The 18,623-nt window shown below is 46.2% G+C and overlaps 1 pseudogene; it reads right to left on the reverse strand.

Annotated features, from left to right (window-relative positions):
* The window catches only part of LOC114513560, a 37,013-nt pseudogene that overhangs the window by 10,494 nt on the left and 7,896 nt on the right, over nucleotides 1–18,623 (reverse strand).

Genomic DNA, 18,623 nt, shown 5'->3' on the forward strand with positions numbered 1-18,623 from the left:
TCCTCTTCACTCTCCCCTTTCTCCGGCCTTTCTCCCCTGCGGCGCCCTCGGCGAGGAGGGGCTGGATAGGGCGGCCCGGGCAGCCACAGACCCGCCGGTTCCCGCCCTTCCCACCGCGCCAGCTCAGCCGTCGTCAGAGGGGCCCCGGACCTCGGGGCGCAGGAAACGCGCTTCTCCCGGGGAAGGGCCCGCAGGCGCCCCCGGGGTCCGGAGAAGCCCGCGCGAGGCGCAGGCGCAGTGTCCGACACTCCGCCTCTCTCGGGCCGAGAGGCCCGGGGTCCCTCAGGACTCGATCTGCGTCTTCCGGGCGGAGGACACTCCGCGTCCCGGGGGAGAGGGTCAGACCGCCGCGGCTGAGGGGGGTTGGGGGCGTCTCACGAGGGGCTTCCGGGTCCCCTCCACTGAGTCGGTTTCCAGGACGACGGCATTCGGGGTCTCTGCGTTTGGGGAGATTTGGTCGTTCCGGGCGGGCGAGCTGCAGGAAGGGCGCCCGGAGCTGAGGGGAACTGGGGTTCCGGGCTGTTTGGGGGTCTGAGCGTTGGGGGTCAGGAGACGGGGGTGTCCTCCGGGTTAGCGGACGCGGCCCCTCGGTGCTGAAGGGGTTCCGGCCCCTCGGGATGAGGGCATCTGGGGTCTCTCGGGCTGGACTGGGAAGGTCTCGGGCTGAGGGTTGCCCAGGGCAGGGCTCCCCGCTTACCGTCCGTCTCCCGGGGCCCCTGCCGCGCTGCCCACCTCGGCCGAGCGCCCTCTCGGAGCTCCCGGGCTTCCCGCCTTGGGCAAGAGGCTCCACCCTGGACAGCCACGTGGGCACAATCCGCCAATCGGTGCTGGGGTCCTGGGGCCCTGCCCGCCAATGGGCGGTCAGAAGAATTTGAAAAGGCGGGGCAGGAGGTGGAGCCCCCTGGTTCGGGACTGGCCAGTGGAAGACCCGTCCCACCCGCGGGGATTGGCTGCTCTGGGTCTCCCGAGCGCCGGTCAGCATCCTGCAGCGAAGACCACCTTGGTGGTTTCCGTGGTTAGTTTTCTAGCAGCTGGTGAGGGATCCGCCCCGCAGGAGCTGGGAGCTCCGAGCCCGGGCAGGTGTTTAGGGTGAACGTGGTCCTCCTGTCCCTTGACAAAGTGTCTTTGTCCCACCGGACTGTAGTCGGGATCCCCAACTTTCGTGTAGACCCCTCCATGCCCTCCCTTGTCAAACCCACTTTCAGAAAGAGCAGCGTAGGCAGTGAGGAAGCGGTGAAGACTGCACTGCATTCCGGGAAACTGTTGTCAGTAAATTCTGACCACGCAATTCACAGACACAAAATAAGTCCCAGAGGGCTCAAATATGTAAACACAACAGATTACATAATAAGTGTACTGGAAAACACACTGGGAGAATTTCACATCTCAAAGTGGTGTTATGAATAATAAATATGTTAAGTCAGGTCTAAAAACATTTCAGAAATAGGAAGACAAGATAAAACCAAACCAAATTAAATAAAAATTTAGTATGTTAAGAAAACCTACAAGTGTTTTGCATAAAAATAAGATATCGAGTTTTGAGGACAGGGGTCCACAGAGCAGGGTCATTAGCTGCTACTGGCTTTCTTAAGTGCACAGCGTGCCTCTGGTCCTTACCTCGTTTTGAGAACGTACATATAACTTGATTTCCATGGACCTGAAATGAGCCAACTAACTGTAATTATTACTGTGAAAGTGCATAAAGGGAACCACACTAAAGTGTAGTTGGGGGTCAGTGGGGATGCTGTCATTAGCACCACCGGGGGTCAATTACAGAAAAGATTGTCTGTCACAGGTCCCAACATATAGATGTACCATGTGCTTCCAGGACAAACCAACTCCCCAGCAACTCAGCCAGAAAGAAACCATTGTCACCGTGAACTGAGGATTTTCTGAACTGCACTGTCATTTGAAATGACCCCTGTCAACTTCCTCTTTTTTTCCCTGTAAAAAATGTTCCTCTCATTTACTTATGGAACTTGCTTATGATTTTTGCTACAGCTTGCTTGTCCTAAATTGCATTTTTTTTTTTACTGTTTCCAAATAAACCCCTTATCTGCTGGTAAAATAACTGACTGCTATATTTTTAAGGTCAACATAATTTGGTGGCCCGCAGGGGGATCCAGAGGACTCCTGACATCTCTGAGGCTGATGAGCAAGCAGGTGCAGTGTCCTTGTTCTGAAAGACTTGGGGAAGGGTTCTTTGGTGCAGATTCCCCAGTGATCATTTTGAGAATAGCCATCCAGAAATAACATCCTCATACCCCCTGACCCAGAAATTCTACTTTTCAAAAATTTCTCCTAGTAGCTCTGGCCTGGTAGTTCAGTTGGTTAGAGTGTTTTGCCTATATGCCAAGGTGGTCAGTTCATTCTCCAGTCAGGGCACATACAAGAAGCAATGAATGAATACATAAGAGGAACAACCAACTCTCTCTCTCTCTCTTTCAGATTAATAAATGAAATGAAAAGAAAAGCATTAAAAATTCCCCCAGTTATGCTTCCATGTGTATGAAATGAAGTATGTTTAATATATTTTATTCAACACATAATAATATATAATTTTAAAGTTTTCAGTAGAAGAGAATTTGTTAAATTATGGTTTTCTCACACTGTAAAATATTATAGAACATTAAAAATGGGTGAGAATATATGATATTTCATTAAAGAAATAAAACCTGGTAAGGTGGTTCTAATGGATTTTAACAGAGAATGACTTCTTTTTTTAATATATTTTATTGATTATGCTATTACAGTTGTCCCATTTCCCCCCTTCCCCCCTGTACCCCCCTCCTTCCCACTTTTCCCCCCTTTAGTTCATGTCCATGTGTCATTCTTGTGAGTTCTTTAATTTCTACATTTCCCGTACTATTTTTGCCCTCCCTCTATCTATTTTCAACCTACATTCTGTGCTACTTATTCTCTATACCTTTTCCCCCTCTCTCCTTCTCCCACCCCCCTGCTGCTAACCCTCCATGTGCCCTCCATTTCTGTGGTTCTGTTCCTGTTCTAATTGTTTACTTAGTTTCTATTGGTTTTGCTTTAGGTGTGGTTGTTAATATTTGTGAGTTTGCTGTCCTTTTACTATACATGTCTTTTCTTTATCTTCTTTTCTTAGATAAGTCCCTTTAGCATTTCATAAAATAAGGGCTTGGTGATGATGAACTCCTTTAACTTGACCTTATCTGAGAAGCACTTTATCTGCCCTTCCATTCTAAATGAGAGCTTTGCTGGATAGAGCAATCTGGGATGTAGGTCCTTGTCTTTCATGACTTGGAATATTTCTTTCCAGCCCCTTCTTGCCTGTAAGGTCTCTTTGGAGAAATCAGCTGACAGTCTGATGGGAACTCCTTTGTAGGTCACTGTCCCCTTATCTCTTGCTGCTTCTAGGATTCTCTCCTTCGTTTTTACCTTGGCTAATGTAATTATGATGTGCCTTGGTGTGTTTCTTCTTGGGTCCATCTTCTTTGGGGCTCTCTGAACTTCTTTGATTTCTTGGAAGACTGTTCCCTTTGCCAGATTGGGGAAGTTCTCCTTTATTATTTGTTCAAATACATGCTCAATCTGTTGCATTTCCCCTTCTGATTCTGGTACCCCTATAATTCGGATATTGGAACGTTTAAAGGTGTCTTGGATGCTCTTAATCTTTTCCTCAATTTTTTGAATTCTTATTTCATCTTGCTTTCCTGCTTGGTTGATTCTGTCTTCCTTCTGGTCCACTGTATTGTTTTGAGACTCACATTCCTTCCTTTCACTATTGGCTCTCCTCCTCGTATCTTCCTGCATCTCTTTTATGGTAACCTGCATACTTTCATCTAGATTTCGTCCAAAATCTACCAGTTCCGTGAGCTTTCTGATCACCAGTGTTTTGAACTGCGCATCTGATAGATTGGCTAATTCTTGGTCACTCAAAAGGATGAGTCCTGGGGGACTGATCTGCTCTGTTGAAAACATTTTTTTCTCCTGTCTCTCCTTTTTTTTTTTTTCTGGTCTGGTTGCTCTAGTTACGGTGGGAGGCGGAGCCTTAGGTGCTCACCAGTCGCTAGATTGTGACGTTATATGTGGGGGCAGGGTGGGAGCGGGAGCAGGGATGGGAGAAAACAATGGCGATAGTTCCGTTCTCCTGGACTCAGACCCTTGTCTGGGCTTCTGGGCCACGAGTTCTGCCCTGGTCCACAATCGCTACCCCTCCGAGTCTGCCAGCCGCAGCTTGCGTACTCAGGGATCACCGCTGCCTTCTTGCGTCCCTGGATGGTTTTTGTGCCTAGTTCGCGCCAAACTTTCCCCCGACCTCCGCTCGCTGCCGACCTGAGCCAGCCCCGCGCCCGCCCAGCTTGTCTTCTCCTACCAGTCCAGATGAACGTGTCTACTTCAGCTTCTTGGCTGCCCGACTTCCATTCAGATAAATCCTCTGCCGGATCTGGGTGTTATTCTGGTAGTAAATTATTGTTGTAAGTTATTGTTGTTCTAATCTTGGTTGTATGAGGAGAAACGGTACGTCCACCTATTCCTCCATCTTGCCGGAAGTCGAGAATGACTTCTAAATAATGTTATTATGTGAGAAAAGTACCCTGCAAAACAAATTATGTTAAAAAAAAAAACAAACCCAGGCAGAGGACGTGCTGAGAGGAGACACAGGCACTAGTCACAGGGATCAGGGTCTGGGCAATGTGCAGGGGAAAACTTGCTTTTCCTTCATGTAATTTGTAATGTTGTGTCATTTGTTTTCTCCTTTCCTTAAAATAAATCTATCTATAAGTATTTTTGTATAGAAAAGAAGGGATGAGAAGTAGTTGGTTATATATATATGCATTTAAAAATGATTCAACAAAATTTCTGCACACCCTCATTACATCCAGTGGCCTGTGCTGCCTTCCTTATCTGAATAGCACCTTGACCACCCAAAGTGTCCAATTTGCATCCAAAACTGGATTCCAGCAGGAACATTTCCATAGTGAAAAATATATGGTGTCATACACTTACTGTTTGTGAGATGAAAACCATTTATTATAAGAACAATGAATTTTATATTTAAGTATTGAATCCAAGGTCACTTATAGAATGCTATTAAGAATATTACAAGCCCTGAGTAGTGTGGTTCAGCTTGTGTGTCTGGCATCTGGCAGCTAGGGTTCATTGTCCAGCTCCAACTCTGGAGTCTGGCTGTGGGGTCTTACGGATCTGGGGTCTGAGGTCTGTGGCCTCAGTTTGAATCTATTTGGCTATGGGTCTCAGATCTGGGGTCTCTTTGGGTGTGGCTTTGGGGTCTCTGGGTTTATGTGTGGGGTCCATATGCCTGTCTATAAATTTATAGGCATTAGCTCCAAGTCAATGCCTGGAGAAGTTCCGAGGTTGGGGTGTGGTGAAGGAGGAAACTTTAGTGCAAATACCTGAATTTTAATACAGAATGGCTGTGAGTACAGAAGGGTTGTTAAGAAGCTCAGTGTTGTTAAAGGCGAATTATGAAGCACCACACTGTATCAGCTCAGTAGTGTTGCTTCTTAGTTACTTGGCATCAGGGCTATGAGGAGGCCCTGAAGTGAGGCAGCCCTGGGGCAACTCCCTCTCCTGCTGTGCTGCTTAGGGTTTCTCTGCTCATCTACAGGACTTCTCTTCATTTCCTCTGCATTTGTATATGAAGAAGTGAAAACTGGAAAAGGAGCCCCTCTGAGCGAGGAGATCAGGCTGGATGAGCAAAGAAAAGGCCTCTGGTGTTGTCATCACAATGGACTAGATTATTATTATTTTTAAATTATGCCATGTTTTCCCATAGTAGTTTTTGTTGCTGTTGCCGCTTACTTAAATTATATATAAAAATAAAATAATTGAAAATACTACCCAGACAGGTAATATCTGCTATTATATTAACTATATGCGCTTCTAAACAAGGTGGGGGTGTGTGGGGTGGGATCGGCAGAGGAAGGCATAGGGGAAAAATTGGGAAACTATAATAGAATAACAATAAAAAATCATTTAATAAAAAATAGTATATACCCTTCCAGACATCACTACTTGCACATTTCCATTCTTCCACTTTCTCTGGATTTAATTTATTATTTCGGATTTGTAATATGATGCAAAATTTGTAAATTTTCAGGCTTTCTCTCTAATGTGTGGATTTATCAATACATTTTCCCAGACCATTCTTTATGTGCTATTTTCATTATCATTCACTTCAAATTATTTTTTAACTGCAATTGTAATTTAATTTGTGGGTTATTTAGAAGCGTATTTGACAATTTTTAAATATCAGCACTTTCTAGTTATCTTTTCTTACTGATTGCTAGATTAGCTGCAATGAGAGCAAGAAACATACTTTATATAATTTCAACCCTTTGATATATATTTTTAAAACTTGCTTCACAGTATGATACGGTCAATGTAAAAAAAAAAAAAAAGCTCCAAGCATGATTCTGTGCTGCCATCTGTTGTTCATTTTGGGAATAACACCTTAGTGCTGGTCAACAATAAAAGTGGTGAATTCTGGTGGAATCTCAATGGCTGTTGATGGCAATGGTATTTAGAATCGTATTTTACAATGTCTCAAGGTGTGGACCGTCCAGTTACCTTGTGACTAGTTTCCAGATTAGGGCAAAGGAAGCAGTAAACATGTTGTATGTGCCATTTGTTGGAACTTGCTTTACAATGTAATAGAGTCAGGTTTTTAGAAGTTACAAGTGTGCTTGACAATCATTTGTAATTTGCTTTGTTTGTTGCTGCTTCCCTAAACAATGAAGAAAGTAAAATCTATTTAAAATAAATGTTAACCCAATAGTTTAAAAAAAAATAAAACCGCTATTATTTTAAAAGTAAAAATTGAATGAACTGTTTGCCCAAGCCACTAATACATGTCCCAAGTGTGCATCTGTGCTGCCAGCTTGTGGGAATTTTGGGGACTAACATCTTAGGATAGGTCAGCAGGAAAAATTGTTCACTGTAGTGGAATATCAGTGACTATTGATTTTTTTCAAAGACTGTTTCGAGGTACAAGTCTCAGGTCCCAATGTCAGTGATCAGTTCCTTGGGATCACTTTTTATGAGCACATCATCTAGACCAGACACTGGATTTTGGAGTGCACCATGGGGTCTTTTCTTTGATTCTATCTTTAAATTACTCTTTGTGAATATAAAAGATGTTTATTTCTGCATGTTATCTACCACACAATTTACTAAGTTATATTATTTATGACAACTTTAAGTTGATATTCATGAGTTGTTAAAGTAAATAAGATATCATGCAATAATAAAATTACATTAGTTTAGCTGTATAAAGCATGAACATATAGTTAAAACTTGGAATAAAACATGAAGACAAGAAGAGTTAAAATGTGTTAGTTATAAGTTGACTAATAATTAAATAAAAGAGCAACATGATTTTTATCATTGTAAATGAGTTTAGGACCTGGAGCAGTGGTGTTTTAGAAATCAGAAGTATTTTTTAAGTAAAATTGTGTCCCTTGTAGGTTATCTGAGGAACTCACAATATGGCAAATGTACACATTTATTCAAAGAGGAGAATGTTTGATGGTGAGCTCTGGAACCTAAAAGAGTAATATTGTAGATTCTAAGTTATTTTAAGAAACAATTATTGCAGAGTGATTTATGGTCAGTGAAAAGGGACAGTGACCCTCAGTGCTGTGGTTTATCACAGTGTGATACACTCTCTCAAGGTGTCATATCTTCCTTGGCTTCTGAGCTTTTACAGGTGTCTTCTAGCCAAGGACATCCCCCCCCCCAGTCTTTGCAACGTGGCCGGCATTTAATTAATTAATTAATTAATGTATTTATTTATTTCTGTTGTTGTTCTTTAGCTCTCAGCCTGCGGGCTGCCTGTCCAGAGAGGGGCATGATTTCAGATTGAGAGTGCAAAGTCACATGCTGTTTGTATTCTAATTGACTCTTCATTGTGCTCCATATAGAGTAGGGTTTCTCATTGCTGTGGATAATTCTTTCTCTTGGGAGATTTTTCTCTGTATTGTAGGTGCTTATTAGCAATCCTTATCTCTATTCAGTGTATGCCAGTAACTCCCACCTTAACCCCACCCTAAGGACAATCTGAAAGGTCTCCATAAATGTGTGAAATGTCCCCTTGGGGGAAAAGTCAGCCTGAGGTTGAAAACCACTGATCTTGAAGCTGTGATTGGTAAGAAGTGATTTTACTGTCATTCCATGCAAATTATTTTCTAACTCCAATTGTGATTTATTTTAGGTGGTTATTTAGAAGTGTATTTCATAATTTGTAAATATAAGTACTTTCTAGGTATCTGCTGTTACTGATTTCTGGATTAATGGCAGTGAGAGCAAGAAATATATATATATATATATATATATATATGGGAAGGGGAGGGGGGCACATCCCACCCAGTGGGGTCAGGTGAGGTTTTCAGAGTTTCCAAGGTCACAAGAGAGACCAGGATGAGCACATCAGCAGCTGGAGGGGAGCCTTTGAAATTCTATGTACCATTTTTTCTATTGGGAAAGGAAGTCTTTGAAACTGTGTGTTAATCCCAAGGTCGGGAGAAGGGCTGGGAGAAGGGCTGCAGAGGGGAAGCCTGGAGGCTCGCTGCAAACATGAAAGCCCTGAAACCCCAGCAGGTGGGGCACTCAGACTAGCTGGGGGCAAGCTTGCAGGTTCCTGTCAAGTGCATGTCACACATAAACCTGCTACCTCACTTTCACTGTGCTTGTTGTCCCTTGCCTGAACCCATTCTTTCAGGCAGGACAAGAACTGAGGAGGGGAAGTCCCCTGACTCCCCCAACTTGGGTCTTCCCAGTAACAGCACTGATGACCTTTTGGGCCAATAATTTTTTCTCCTATTGTTTTCTTCTGCATTGTTGGTGCTCTTTAGCATCCATTATCTCTATTTACTGCTGGCCAGTTATACCGTCCCTCACCTGCACCCTCATGACAATCTGAAATGTATCCCTGCTTTACTTAATGTCCCCCTGGGGGCAAAACCACTGTGTTTGAGAACCACTGACCTTGACTGCTTGTGGAACATGAATGATCTGGCTTTGGTATGCAGTATTTTTATTATCACTCAGTTTAAGTTATTTCTAACTCCAATTATGATTTGTTTTGGGGTGTTATTTAGAAGTGTATTTTATAACATACAAATAAAGGACTTCTAGTCACCCCCTGTTTCTGATTTCTAGATTATCAGCAATGATAGCAAGTAACATACCTTATATAATTTCATTGAATTGAAATTTGTTGGAACTTGCTTTATAGCACAGTATGGTTAATTTTTTCTATTTATGTTATTTTATTTTTGCTATTTGCAGTCCAAAATTGTAACCATGGGTATTTAGAGTTATCACAGGTGGGCACAGGTAACCAGGTTGTTGGTGATTGTGGTCAAAGAATTGAACTGAACACACAGAGTTTACAGCAGACAGAGAGAGCAGATTTAGTAAGCGATAATACGCTCCACAGAACATGGGAGCGGGCCAACTCTGAGCCGAGATTGACCTCAGAGGCTGGAGGGCTTCTGTTCTTATAGGGTGGATCCTTCCTGGGTAGTTTTGGTGGGCTTTTATTGCACATGTACAAAATAGTTGCATTACTTTAAAGCTATTGCACACGTGCTCTCCCATGATTTTCCTTGACTGGCCACTGGAGAAGGGGGTGGCACAATGTTAACCTATTATAATGCTATTATAATGAAGCAGGGGTCGTGTAGCATCTTCTGTGCAGATGCATTCATGAGTCACCATGATTCAGTCCTTTTCCAGAAAGCAGAAACAACCAATCTTAGAACAGGATTTCTGTGCTGTATGAATGTCCTTTGTCATAGCCCTCTGGCACCTCTGGAGTTTCCTCCTTCCTGACCATCTCTTGCCTCAGAGTTATACAAATGATACTTACAAAGAAAAAAAAGAGATGACAAAATACCAAGACACCCAAGTGAGATGCTTGGCAGAGACAAACCACAGTCAGGGCCATTGGCAGGGGTAGGGCTGGGAGCCTGGGCTCAGGGGCTGGGTGGCTCCTCACAGGCTCCTGGCTGACAGTCAGCTTCATCCCACCCCAAGACCCAGAGTCCAGTCAGACAAGGAGCACCGATCCTGCCAGCAGGGGCCAAACACCTCACAGCCCTGATCCCAGGTATTCTGCTGGTAGGACAAGGAGACAGCAGTGGCTCTGAGAGGCTATGCCAAGACCAAAGATCCTCAGGCCCTGAGTCTTGTTGTCAGCCCTGCAGGGCTGGGAGTGGAGACAGAAGTCAGGCCTGGAATATCTCCTGCTGCCAGTCCCCCCTACCACCACCTCCCAGTCACAGCCCTTCTGACTGTGTTTCTGAGGAGAACAAATTTCTCCATCCTGAGCCAGGCCTGTGCAATCTTAGGTAGAGCCCAGCTGAAATGCCCAACAACCTCAGGTGAGATTCTGACATCCGCCTGTCACCTTGGAGGCAGAGCTGGGTTTACTGCTCAGGACCATTTAGACGAGAGAGTAGTGTCCTGACGTGCTTTCACATTTCTGTTGCTGGGAATCAGGGCACAAAACCCTGCCATTCTCTGTCTGTGTCCTGGTGATGCGGACCCCACCCCATGTGGTCTGTGTGTTGTAGCTTTGAGGGACAAATTCACACGGACTACAGAAGTTCTGTGGAGAAAAAGGGATGGTATGGGCACTCTCTAAGTGAGAGAGAGTGCCCTGACCCCTGCCTGGACAGGCTTTTATTGCTTTTCTGAGTACATTACATTGAGGATGATCTTCATTTACTATGCACAGGTTGCTGTAGGTGATAACCTTTTACAGATAACAAAGGAAAGAATTTTGCTAATTACTTCAAAGACAAGAATGTTGCAGATCAAGGGGAAAAGTCGTCGAACCAGTTACACTCCATACTGGGGAGGTTTAGCTCAGATTTTAGGAATTAAAGACATGCAGTAAACATTTGCCACCTAAATTCAGGGTGAGGGAGTTTTAACAAAAGCAAGCCTCATAGCAGCCTAGGTACAATGTAGGCCTGATTCTCACAGGAAAACCTATCCATGGGTGTGGGTCCTGTGTGCCAACCTCACTCCCCACTGGCCTTTCTGAGTAGGGGCTGGGCTACCTTTCCCACACCACGTGGAGCAGTTCCCTATATCCTGGCATCTCTGTCTTGGGATCAAAGGACACAAACTGTGGCTTCATCCAGAGTGGGGAGGGCTTCCCAGCTGTAACAAGACCCGCAGTAGTGGCCTCCCAGTTCAAAGAAAACTGGCTTCCACCCTCCTCGCTCCCTGTCTCTGGGACTGGACGAGTGTGATGCTGGAAGTGCAGGAGCCCCTTGCTACCAGGAGGACAAAACTCAGGCTCAGGAAGACAGAGCAGAAAGACAGCTGAAGCTGTGTGCCTGGTGCTGCTGCTGGGCTGCCTTGCAGCCGGGTCTCTGGGCCTGGACTGTATGCCAGAGCCTTAATGCAGTTGTGCTCTCGATCCATCTTGCTGACATTTCTGGGCATGTGAAAGTGTTTCTGTCTCACAGATTTGAGACCATGAAGGTAGAACATGCTGCTAAGTAATCTGGAGCTGATAGTTCTTGGTAGTCAAGACCCTGAGCAGAGATCTGAGAACTTTGCTAGTCTTGCTGATGTCTGGACAAGCACGGACCACAGGGAGGGCCACACATGATGGCGGCTGGACTGTGACAGGAAGGATGACTATGCCCATCCTTGATTCCACTGTGATGGGAATTTGTGGTTAGAGTCAGAGCCCCTCTCCTGACCCCAAAGCAGCTGCAGCCGGATTTTGTCATGGACTCTGTCTGCTTCACTGGTCTCCCTGTTCGAGTCACTGCCCAGGCTGGAGATGGCTGCCCTTGCCCTGGGACAGAGAGTCAGTCAGTGTGTCCCAATGAGACTCAGAGGGTTCTAACAAGCCACCTGGCTAGGGCCAAAGGCCTGGGCAACAATGCAGCTCAACACAGTGACACATGAGCCACCAGGGAACAGAGTTGACAGGATGTGCACTGGTCCCTGCTAGATATGGTCAGGCTGGAGATGGGAGGGTGGCTGTTGCTGTCAGTGAGTGTGAGTCCAGCTGTCACTGCAGAACTCAACTCGTCACCTTGGAGGCCGTCACCTTGAACCATCAGGCTGTACATGGCACACTCTGTAGACAGACACATGGTGCTCCGCTCTGGGGATCAGAGACAGGTTTGGCTCATCTACCCAGAGTGCCACCCAGAGAGCAGATGAGGAGCCCCTGAGGCACCCACCTAGAAGGACCATCCTCTCCATTAAACAAGCAGCTTCTGGGGAAGCGCAGGAGACTCAGCATCCAGCAGATGTCAGGCTGCAGTCACTTCTTGGAGCCCGCACTTCAAAACAAGGATGGTGGTTGCCAGCCACTGCCAGGTGGGCAGGGGTGGGGCTTGTGTAAACATCCAGCTCCCTGCACAAGGTGGTCTGAGATTGTGGGAACTATGCAAGCAAGGCTGAAATAAGTTTCTGTTTCTGACTTAGCTTTGAGAGCCACAGACCATTTTCATAACAGACCAGCTTGGTTGTGTGGAGGGACTGTACAAGGGCAGGGGTGACAGCATGTGCATTTGGGGGATACCTTGGAGGCTGGCAGCTATACTAGGAATGTGCTTTGCTGCTGAAGGGGAGGGAGAGGGAACAGACCTCTCTACTCATCTTGAATCACTAAGGCTTCTGGGAGAACTCCAGGGTCTGCCCTGGTGGTGGGGAGCAATGGTAAGCATAACCTGGCAGTCTGTGGGTTCCCCTTCCCGCTGTATTCAATGCCAGCCCCTCTGTGAGCATTACACCAGGACTCTGCCACTCTCACATGGCCCATGCTGAAAGCCACAGAATATTGAATTTATGATATTCTCTCTGGGCTGTGGTGGTAGGGGAGAAGGGAAACAAAACTCAAGAAAGACACTTTCCTTTTAAAAAGCATAAAAGAACATAATAGTGGATATTATTGAAATCCATATAGTTTATGTAGACACTCTTCTTCATAAGCCTGGCACTGGAAGGACAGAAATGTCATCATTCCAAGTCATGGGGGCAGGTGGCCCCCTTTGGTGAACCCACTCCAGCAGGAATAGGGTAGGTTATGCTTAGGTCTCCCTCATGCAGGAGAGGGTATGATGGGGTCCTCACTAATCGCCATTTCTCTGTATTGAACTCAGCTCTGGTTCTAAGAAAAGTGTGACCTCTGGGAGCTGTTAGCACCCTTCCCTGTGCTTATGCAGATGTAATGTTTACCCTGTTCTCACCTTGAGTCTCGCTGAACTACCACCCACTGGGCCCACTGGAATTTTGTCCTCCTGGGCCGCTGTGGACATTACCTGGGAATGGGTGGCCAGGAATGACCAACATTGTGCATATCCATGATCCCATCAGGGTTTATATCACAAACACAACTTTGAAGATACAATAAGTACTAATTTCAAGATGGTGTCAATGGTGTATTAAGCCCTGTGGGGCCCAGGTACAAGGAAGGTGCATTATAGAGGCTCCTGCACTGTGGGCTTCATGAATGCCATATGCAGACTGAGTGCACCTGTCACAGGAGAAACTCGGTCGTTCTTGCCAACACAGTATAGGGTTACAGATCAGCAAGCGTATTAGTGTGCAAGCAGGGCTTATCAGTGATACATTCTCATGGAAGGGGACAGGTCTTGCTGAGATGGGAGTGAAAGCCAAGAACTTGGGTTGCAAGAGCACCAGATCCTTTGTCCTGAGGACTTATATAGTTGGTGGGAAGGGGGCAAAGAAGTTATACATTGATTGACGGGTAAAAGTGGTGCCAACTTCCATGGGGGATGAGACTACTGAAACATAGGTATGTGTGGGGGTCATTAGCTCAAATCCTTATCTGGCTTCAGACCCCATTTTGTCATCTTATAAAATAGATACATGACAGGAGACAGTTATGGCAGTTACCCAGTTATCTATGGTCTCTTTCTGTAAGCACTAGGGACCCTCTCATAACAGTGTCCAGAGGCAAGCAATTAGCCAAAGTTGTTTTATGGGTCCTTTCCGTGAGTGCTGTGGACCCCCTCCCATCTTCTAGGCCCTGGGATGAATAGTTTCAAAGCCTTTCTTTCCAAGATGGTGGAAACGATACCTAAATTTGAACGTGTTGGCATAGTATTTTTTGTGATGCTGGATCATCTGGCAATAGAACTGAACCAGGCTCAGGACTGCTGAGTTAGTGGGTGACACACATCTTCCTCGTCCTCCCTGCTTTGGGTCATCATCTATCCTAACATACCAGTGCAGGTAGATGCTGCTCCCAGTGTCAGTTCTCAGCAAGGGGTGGGCGAGGGTAATTTCACAGGTTATTTTCAGTACCACCTGCCTGGGTAGAGGAGGCTCTGAGGGTGCCCAGGCTCAGTGAGAAGGTGGTAATCTGGAGGGAGGCACATCCCCAACCTCATGCTTCCTTCTCAGGGCAGCTGAGTCTATGTGGGGAAAGCAGTGGGGTCTTCTGCTTTCTAGTGAGTTCCCATTTCCATTGCACAGACTAGGAAGCAGGCAGAGAGAAGTTGAGAATCTTGTCTTGGGTCACACAGCTGGAGAAGACAGAGCTGAGACTCACACCCACTATGGACTGATGTGGAATCTGTGTGCTGTGCACCAGGAAATGCTGATCCTGAAGGGGCAGCAAGGAGAGTGAAAGACCAGGTGTCCAGACTGAGCCAGGCTCACATCCGTGCACAAGCATACATCCCTCCCTGCCGTTCACCTCTGAGGCTCCGGAGGTTGTAGTAAACTAGAAGAGCCAAGAGAAACTAAGTGAGGAGGGTAGGGAACCTATTAGGAGAAAAGACCCCACTTCCCAAGAGTCTGGGGAATTCCCTTCCCTGGTGAGTCTGTCTCAAATCCTTCTCTCTGGGAAGTAATCAAAGTAGATTGACTCCAGACTTATGCATTTGTAGTTGAATTTCTGTTGGCTGAGACTATGACTTCTTTGTGGCTCTTCCCAAACTGCTTTCAGTGATGGGGGGAATGAGCGATGTGGGTTTCATATTTGTATGGAGACAAAACTTTTTAGGATGGGACATCAAAAAACCAGGAATGAGATTGGTGCTGACATCCCCATATCACTATGGAACTGTTTGTCCATCTCATCTGTTGTCATGAAAACTGGAGGGTTTGTTTAACCAGTTACTTCTGTACTAATTACAATCTTGGGGAGAATAAGGTTCCGTGGACTTCTTATGGCTATTGACATGTGATTTAATGGTAATGATTCATTCACTTCACTTGCAAACATAGGGTTTCTACCCAGAATGTGTCCTCTGGTGTCTGAAGAGATGTGCCTTCTGTGTAAAGTGCCGCCCACACTCTATACAAACATAGTGCTTTTCCCCTGAGTGAGTCCTCTGGTGTCTGATGAGATTTGACCTCCCTGTAAAACCTTGCCCACACTCCTTGCAAACAAAGGGCTTCTCCCCTGAGTGAGTCCTCTGGTGTCTGATGAGATTTGACCTTCCTGTAAAACCTTGCCCACACTCCTTGCAAACAAAGGGCTTCTCCCCTGAGTGAGTCCTCTGGTGTCTGATGAGATTTGACCTCTGTGTAAAGCCTTGCCCACACTCCCTGCAAACATAGGGCTTCTCCCCTGAGTGTGTCCTCTGGTGTCTGATGAGATTTGACCTCCCTGTAAAACCTTGCCCACACTCCCTGCAAACAAAGGGCTTCTCCCCTGAGTGTGTCCTCTGGTGTGTGATGAGGTTTGACCACTGTGTAAAGCCTTGCCCACACTCCCTGCAAACATAGGGCTTCTCCCCAGAGTGTGTCCTCTGGTGTGTGATGAGATGTGACTTCCGTGTAAAGCCTCTCCCACACTCCCTGCAAACAAAGGACTTCTCCCCTAAGTGTGTCCTCTGGTGTGCAATGAGAACTGACTTCCATATAAAGCCTTGCCCACACTCCCTGCAGACATGAGGCTTCTCCCCTGAGTGTGTCCCCTGGTGTCTGAGGTGATGTGACCGCTGTGTAAAGCCTTGCCCACACTCCCTGCAAACATAGGGCTTCTCCCCTGAGTGTGTCCTCTGGTGTGTGATGAGATTTGACTGCTGTGTAAAGCCTCGCCCGCACTCCCTGCAGACAAAGGGCTTCTCCCCTGAGTGTGTCCTCTGGTGTGCAATGAGAACTGACTTCCAGGTAAAGCCTCGCCCACACTCCCTGCAGACAAAGGGCTTCTCCGCTGAGTGTGTCCTCTGGTGTGCAATGAGAACTGACTTCCAGGTAAAGCCTCGCCCACACTCCCTGCAGACAAAGGGCTTCTCCCCTGAGTGTGTCCTCTGGTGTGCAATGAGAACTGACTTCCAGGTAAAGCCTCGCCCACACTCCCTGCAGACAAAGGGCTTCTCCCCTGAGTGTGTCCTCTGGTGTGTGATGAGCTGTGACCCATCACTGAAGCCTTGCCAATACCCTCCGTGCTGTATTGTTACAATTTTTGACATTCCTACTTTCACAAATAACTTGCCTGTGTCCTCTGGACTCTCTTCCTGGCCGCTACAGGGCTCGTCCTCCATCATTCTCTCATGCTCACTAGAGCTCCTCATTTGTTCTCTGGAAGTTTGGAAGAAGGGTCTTGAGGTTCTCCTCTGACTGATCCTTTTAAGCAAAAGTTTGGACCTTTCTTTGACCTCTTGACCTTCAGCTTTATCATTCCAGCTGTGTGTACTACTATGTTGCTGCTGCTGATTCTGATCCTCTGGACAAGGGTCCTCTGCTTGGAGGTGTTTTCTTGCAGATGTTCCCGGGAGAATCTGAGAGGGATGATTGAGTTTCACATGTTGGCTGAGGAACTTCTGACTGGAGAAGGCCAGAGAGCAGGAGGGACATGGGTGCACCTCTGGCTTTGGTTCTGTTGAGAGAGAAAGTTTGGTCAGGGTAGATGTTGATGAGAATGCCTGGGCTCTATGATTAGTCTCCTGGTAAGACCTGCCCCATAAATCCTTCTTACTGTGGTGACAACACAAGCTGTGTCTCCCATAAAGTGTGTACTCGCAGTCTATTTTCCTTTTTACTTTTTGCAGTGCATCTTCTTCAGAAATCCGGAAAGCCCATATCAAGGGTCTTTTCTAATATTGCCCAGACTAGGGGCTTTCAAGGAGCATGAGGCCATTTCACTCCCTTTATGGATGGAACTGTAGTGACCTTTCCCTTCTATCATTATCTTCTAAGTCATGCTGAAGATGAAAACCACAGGCCCCAACTAGGCATTGCTTCTCTCTGGTTTCCAAAACAGTAAAATAAAACATCCTTCCTGCCTTTGCTCGTGTGGCTCAGTGGATTGAGTGACAGCCTGTGAAGCAGAGTTGCAGGTTTGATTCCCAGTCAGGGCATGTGCCTGGGTTGTGGGCCAGGTCCCCAGTAGGTGGCATGTCAGAGGCAACCACACATTAATGGTTCTCTCTTTCTCCCTCTTCCCGTCTAAAAATAAAGAAATAAAATCTTTTTAAAAAGTCCTTCCTCAAGCCTCACACCAGATGTTTATGCTTCATTTCATTCAGGGTTAGCCCATTTCAAATACACTAAGTCCTGTTTCAAAATATTTCTCCAACCACACATCCTACACGCCCGACTCCTGTTTCTCTCTGGCCAATCCACCATGCCACTTGGAGATGAAGTGATGTCTGAGGGGATTCCCCACTGGAGTTTATTTTCTAAAAATTAACAAAGCACAGTTGCAACAGAGAACACACCACTCTACAGCTGATGACTGTACATTTTCACTCAGGAAAGTCCTGAATGTTTCAACTCAGATCATCAACACTGTGCTTTGGGGCTGTTAAGCATCTGAACTCAGTTCTTATTCCCTATGCTGAGACAAGACCTGAGTGACCCTCAGCCAATTCAACGCCCCCTCTGTTTTCTTCTCTGCACTAGATGCTCCCTCTGTCTGGGATCCTCTGCCTGCAGGTGTTTTTGTAAATGTTATTTCCTCAGAGCCCTTCCTGGACCACCTGCCATACTGCACCTCCCCTCACACTGATCTCTAGGCACTTGTCCTGGATTAGTTTTCTCCAAAGCACTAACCGCTGTGTAGTGTTATGCACATGCAAGCATGTGAGCCTGGTTTTCCCTCCATCACTCTTCAGCTCCTCCAGAGCAGTGAATCTCATCCTCAGGTTAATCTGTATTTCCAGGTCCCAGGACACTGTGCACCACAGAGTAGGATCTCACATAATTCACTGAAATAATGAATGAATGTGCCCTGCCTGAATGGTGTGGCTCAGTGGGTTGGGTGTTGTCCAGAAATGGAAAGGTTATAAGTTTGATTCCCAGTAAGGGCACATGCCAGGGTTGTGGGCCAGTTGGGGGTATGCCAGAGACAACCGATGAATGCTTCCCTTCCACATTGATTTTTCTTTCTCCTTCCTTTCCACCCTCTGCAAAAATAAAATTTTGTTTAAAAAGATTTGATTTATGTATTTATTTTCAGAAAAGGAGGAAGGGAGGGAGGGAGAAGGAGAGAAACATCAATGTGTGGTTGCCTCTCACATGCCCCATACTGGGGACCTGGCCCAAAACCCAGGCATGTGTCCCAACTGGGAATCAAACCGGCAGCCCTTTGCTTCACAGGCCAGCACACAATCCTCTGAGCCATACCAGCCAGGGCAAAATCTTTAAAAAATAATGAATGCCTATAAACAAAA

The sequence above is a fragment of the Phyllostomus discolor genome, chromosome 2 (assembly GCF_004126475.2).
Source record: "Phyllostomus discolor isolate MPI-MPIP mPhyDis1 chromosome 2, mPhyDis1.pri.v3, whole genome shotgun sequence".
Taxonomy (NCBI): domain Eukaryota; kingdom Metazoa; phylum Chordata; class Mammalia; order Chiroptera; family Phyllostomidae; genus Phyllostomus; species Phyllostomus discolor.